The sequence below is a fragment of the Mus pahari genome, chromosome 10 (assembly GCF_900095145.1).
Source record: "Mus pahari chromosome 10, PAHARI_EIJ_v1.1, whole genome shotgun sequence".
Lineage (NCBI taxonomy): Eukaryota > Metazoa > Chordata > Mammalia > Rodentia > Muridae > Mus > Mus pahari.
This window is the reverse complement of record NC_034599.1, coordinates 25,522,957-25,528,816: the sequence shown is the minus strand read 5'-3', so window position 1 is coordinate 25,528,816 and position 5,860 is coordinate 25,522,957. Positions and strand designations below refer to the sequence as shown.

At 45.6% G+C, this 5,860-nt stretch overlaps 1 pseudogene; it reads left to right on the top strand.

Moving 5' to 3' along the window:
- The first annotated feature begins 3,529 nt into the window (after positions 1-3,529).
- Positions 3,530-4,100, top strand: LOC110328099 (annotated as a pseudogene).
- Positions 4,101-5,860: the final 1,760 nt, after the last annotated feature.

Genomic DNA, 5,860 nt, shown 5'->3' with positions numbered 1-5,860 from the left:
AAGAAGAAGAAGAAGAAGAAGAAGAAGAAGAAGAAGAAGAAGAAGAAGAAGAAGAAGAAGAAGAAGAAGAAGAAGAAGAAGAAGAAGAAGAAGGAGGAGGAGGGACCCAGCTGGAAAGGCAGACTGAGGAACACTTGGGCTCAGGTTAGATTATTGTGATTGTGCCCAGTTGGCAGGAGAGTGTTGAAGACCCTCTCAGGGCAATTGCGATTTATGAATCTAATGTGGCATTGGGATGTGGACACAGAATGTGTGATAACCACAGAATGTGGAGATAGAGGCAATCAGCAGAGGCAAAGGCCGCTTCAGGATTGGGGATAGGAAGGGGGACTTCTCAGCCAGCCCCATTCTCTTGACCTCCGCACCAAGCTGCTTTCTTAATTGTCTCCCCACCTCATTGTCTCTTGCTTCATTCACAGATAAAAATCTAAGGCTTCCAGAACGTACTAGCTGAGGGTTTCAGCACCAGATACACAAACTGACATCATGGCTGCTCGAAGGTATGGTTGACGGGAAGGATTTTATTGTAGATAACAAAGAGCTGGAGGCCGTCCAGAGCAGAGAGAAAGCAATGGTCTGAACGTGGCCATGAGAAGAGGAGGGTGGGGTGTGGAATGAGAGAGGAAGACGAAACAAGGAGACCAAGAGAGAGAGGGGCAAAAGAGGAGAGGCTCAGGAGTGTGGCTATACAGGGATGAGAGGCTGGGAGAGGGAAGCCCATGAGCTAGTGAAGCCTGGCGGGGTGGATGGGGGGGTAGGGAGTAGGTGGTTAGAAGTGGGGCAGTGGGGTGGGTGGTAGGAGGAGCTAGGTACTTGGGACTAAGTGAGCCAGGAGGCCAGCATGCCCTCTGGCATGCTAATAGGCACCACAGATAGCCGTTTGTCCCTTCTTCCTGAGATAAGAAAGAAATGGCTCCTTTGGCATAAGAAAACCAGCTTCACAGGTTCCTGGGGAACACTGGCTTCTGTCTAACTGCCAGCGTTTAGAGAAACGGGGTTTCCTTTGGAACTGACAAAGAAGCCATTGGCTGCTGCTGTAACATGGGGACTTTCCAAAAATCTGACTTCCTGGGTTGAACAGTTCTTAGCCAAAGTAGGACCAGAGATGGTGACATATCATAGGAGGGTCTCATGATCCTCTGTTTTCCTCTGTGCTACAATACTCATTGTGTCAGCTGTTTGAAATTACTTCAGCATTTAAAAATGTAAAAAAAAAAATTAAAATAGAAAAAGAAAATACAAATTTGTGATGGTAGAGAATCAGTTATGAGATTACAAACACATACTCCCCTTAGAAAGGAGTTTGGAGCTTTGCTCCCAGTACCACGATGGGCAGTTCTCCACTGCCTGTAACTCCAGACCCAGTGAAATTTGCTGCTGCTGGCTTTTGTGGGGACCTGAGATCACATGTACATACCATACTAGGACACATATACAATTGAAAATAAAATACATATTCAGAAAGCAAACATGAATTTAGATAAAGGATGTAGGGTGGCGGGCAGTGCCATGATAATTGCTGCCTAGACTGATGACCTATGTGAACTCCCTCAAATCCACATGGCAGCAATACCGAATCAATATCTACGAATTCTTCTCTGACCTCCACATTCATGCTGTGGCACAGGCATATCTCCCGTCCCTACCCCCACTAAATAAAATAAAATAAAATAAAAATAAAAATGTGTAAATTAAAAAAGAGAGAGAGAGAGAATATAGTGTTGTGAGGAATAGAAACTAAGATTTGTATCTTCCTATTTCCCATCACATTTCTCACACCCTGGGAACTAAACATCACTATGTAACAAAGGCTGCCCTTGAACTCGAGACACTTCTCCAGCAGCTCCCACATGCTGGGATTACTGCATGTTCCCTCACAGGAGGCTACCAGGTACTTGTTTCTGAACAGAGATTAGCATTGCAGCACTTTGAGCAACACAGATTCTGACAGAGGCTTAAAATGATTCTCACTCTGCTGTGGGTTGAGTGTGTGACGGTGAAAATCCCTAACAGGTTTTGTTAGTCTGTTCTCGATGTCGTAACACATCTCGTAGGCTGGGTAATTCCAAACCAAAAAAAAAAAAATTACTTCTCAGAGGTCTGGAGTGTGGGAAGTCCAACACCCAGACACTGACTGACTTTGGGTCTGGCAACAGCTGCTCTCTACTTCTAAAATAAAATAAAATAAAATAAAATAAAATAAAATAAAATAAAATATGGCCTTGTGGCTATATTCTGACTTGGAAGATAAGGGCAAAAGAAGGATGAAGAGGCTTCTTCGGGCTCCTTAACGAGGGTACTAATCCTACACATGGTCTGATTGCCTCCAGGGATCCACTTCTGCTGTCTTGAAGATTAAATAATTGTTGGCAGGACAGGGATTATGACAGAATGTAAAATACCAGGACATTGTAGGTCAGAGTCTGGGTCAAATCTCAAATAGTGTGAGTGTCCCATCCTACCAGTCCAGTGGCACCTTCAGGAAGGACAAAGAAATCAAGTATTAAACTCTCCAAGGCAAGAGGTAGCAGCACGCTCAAGATATCCCTCTGGATCAAAGATCGCTGTGGAAATCTACCATGTTGTGTGAGTTGAGGTTGAGGTGTGATTTTGTCAAATCCACTTCTGGGCCTTCCCTTACATATCTATGTAAGCAAGGTGCCAAAAATGCAAAAGGGGGAGGGGCAAGTGAAAAGCAATGGGTGGGAGGTAGAGGCAGGTGGGCTATGAATTAAGGCTAGCCTCTACTACATAGTAAGGTGAAATTAAGGCTAGCCTCCATTACATAGTAAGGTGAAGACTGAGTAGGCTTACACAACACCTTGTCTTTGAAACAAACAAACAAACTAACTAAACAAACAAGAAAATTCCTAAAAGAAAGTAAAAGAAAAACCACTGGGCAGAGCCTTCCTGTGTCCAGTGTTGGAGAAGAGAGCACACAGAGCCCTTTCCCCGATGCCTGTTCATCTTTCTCTATCCTCGCCTGGGAGTCTGGGCATGCGCATCGGAGGTTAAGAAACATTTGGGTAGGGAGCCAGCATTAGGGATACTGATATGCAAACACACAGATTGTATATGGTAGATCAGTGAGAGATGATATTGGTCCCTGGGTATTTTAAATGGTGTGAATTTAATGCAAAGAGCAGCTCGAGGGGCTACATGAGCTGAGGAGCCAACTTTGTGGTCAGTGTGGTAACAGAAATTATGAGCAGCTGGAAAGTTCTGGGGCTGAAGGCATAAAAAGGAGGTGGTGTTCCTCTGTCACAGGGTACATATCCTCATCAAAACTGGAATTCTACAGTCTGGGAGCCAGAAAAGAATCTTGGCCTCTGCCAGGGACTCTGAGAGTCTCAGGCAGAGTAGGGAAAGGACCTCGCCTATCTGCTTGCTTTTCTCTCTTGACAGTGACTCTAGGGCAGGACCATCTAGAATATTGCTGCCAAGGGATTTGGAGAACTGCAGCCTCCAAGGATCTGTCTGGTGAATCAGTGAAGATCTGGGGACCACTATTCCTGGAAGCTGCCAGAGGTCACCTGTCAAGATGGTTCGCTACTCTCTTGACCCAGAAAACCAAATAAAATCATGCAAATCAAGAGGTTCAAACCTTCATGTTCACTTTAAGAACATCCTGGAAACCACCCAGGCCATCAAGGGTATGCATATCCGCAAAGCCATCAAGTATCTGAAGGATGTCACTTTAAAGAAGCAATGTGTGCCATTCTGGCGGTATAACAGTAGAGTTGGTAGGTGTGCCCAGGCGAAGCCATGGGGCTGGACACAGGGGCGGTGGCCAAAAAAGAGTGCTGAGTTTTTGCTGCACATGCCTAAAAATGCAGAGAGCAATGCTGAACTTAAGGGTTTAGACGTAGTCTCTCTGGTCATTGAACACATCCAGGTGAACAAGGTTCCTAAGATGCGCCGACGAACCTACAGAGCTCATGGCCGGATTAACCCATACATGAGCTCCCCCTGTCACATTGAGATGATCCTCACTGAGAAGGAACAAACAGATCATTCTAAAGCCAGAAGAGGAGGTTGCACAGAAGAAAAAGATATACCAGAAGAAACTGAAGAAACAAAAACTTATGGCCCGGGAATAAATTCAGCATAAAATAAATGCAGATAAAGTTTAAAAAAAAAAAAAAGATCTGGGGATCAAGGGCAATGGAGGGGTCAGCAACTAGGTCTACGACTGGCCCCAAAATACACAACACTGTGGCTGATCTGGGCTATCCCATATAACTAATTTGAATTTTGGCAGATTGTTACCACCTTCCACTTCCTCCGTCTTGGCCCAGGCCCTTTTTGTGGCTCTTCCCCTTCTACCTCTGCCCACTTTAAGATTTCTTGGTTAATAAAGAAGAGAGTCCTAGCGTTCCAGGCCACAGGCTTGCTTCTCAGCCTCAGAAGAGGGCTTCTTGTTGTGTCTAGAGAAATACCAGGGGAAATAACCCTCTTGAGAGCCTGTGCTCACCTCGGGCAAGGAACTCATCAACCTGGAGGTGCTCCTTCCAGTAAGGGCCCAGAAACAGGTCAGGAAGGAAGAAGTCTCATGTGTGAGGAATATTCCTCTTCTCAAAATCAATTGGGTATCTAGCTCCCTTCCGCAGGACAAACCCTGGTCTTAGGGGAGGTCAGTTTGGCCTGGAAGGCAAGAGTGATTGATGAGAAGGAGCCCGTACTGTTCCTCCTGGCAAGGGATCTCAGGGAGCAGGGAAAGCCATGATCTGTGCTTATTTGGGGTGGTGAATTGTGGATGTCACTTTGACTGGATTAAGGGAAGCCAGTGCAAATTAAACATTATATCCAGGTACTTCAGGAAAGGCGAGTCTAGGACAGACCTTTATTTGAACCAGTGAACTAAGAAAGTCTGCCCTCATGAATGTAGGTGGGCCCCATCCAATCAACTGTAGGCTGGGAGAACATGTCTTCTCTCCCTGTCTCCGAGAGCTGGGACAAGCTTTCTTTCTTCCTTTCCTGCCCTTGGACATCCAAGCTCTAGGCTTTCTGGACCTCAGATTCTAGGACGCAGCCTACTAGGCCTTCAGTCCTTGGTCTTGGGTTGAAAAGTTACACCATTGGCTTCTCTGGACCTGGGCTTAGACAGCGGCTGGCTACTGGTTTCTGGGGTTTGCCAGATTACTGGTAGCATATTATAGAATATCTTAACTTCCATGATTGACTTAGTAAATCTCTTGACTGCTTATATCTATCCTGTCAGTTCTGACTCCCTGAAGGACATTAGTTCAGTACCCTACTCTCTCTGGCTTCTTGGGTTATAAATCAGGTCTCTCTCTACAGATGTGAAAATCTAGATTAAGTAGGATTTCTACACTGGAAAAGAGGATATCTTAATACAACTTACTGGATGTGGTTAAAATGGAGACAGGGTAGAACCCACTATGTATCGAGCCACCCAGTGACCAGAGTTTTGTTCTGCAAACACAGCAGGCTTGAGAGCCAGGGAAGGCAGAGGGGAGAGACGAAAAGGCAGCTTAAGTGATAAGGTTATATAAAGAAAAATAGAAGGGAAAAACATTGCCTAATTCAAAAAGAACACACTTGCGTCTTGACTCCACATAATCCGCTCTCTGCTCCCTAAGGAGAATTCCCTACCTTCTTATGCTATGTGATCGCAGGCAAGGCAAATCCCAAAGCCTTGGTCAGAACAACTCAGAAAATCCTCTGCATGGCTTTGCTGGTTTCCCGAACCGAAGGGCCAGCTCAGTCCCCCAGGGCTTTGTGCAGCTGAGTTGCTGACAGGCTATTCAAGGAAATGCAGGAAGGCTCTCCTTCTGTTACAAACGGGCTCTATTTCCCAACCCCAGGCCTCAGAGATGCATGAGGGTAGCAGCAGTTC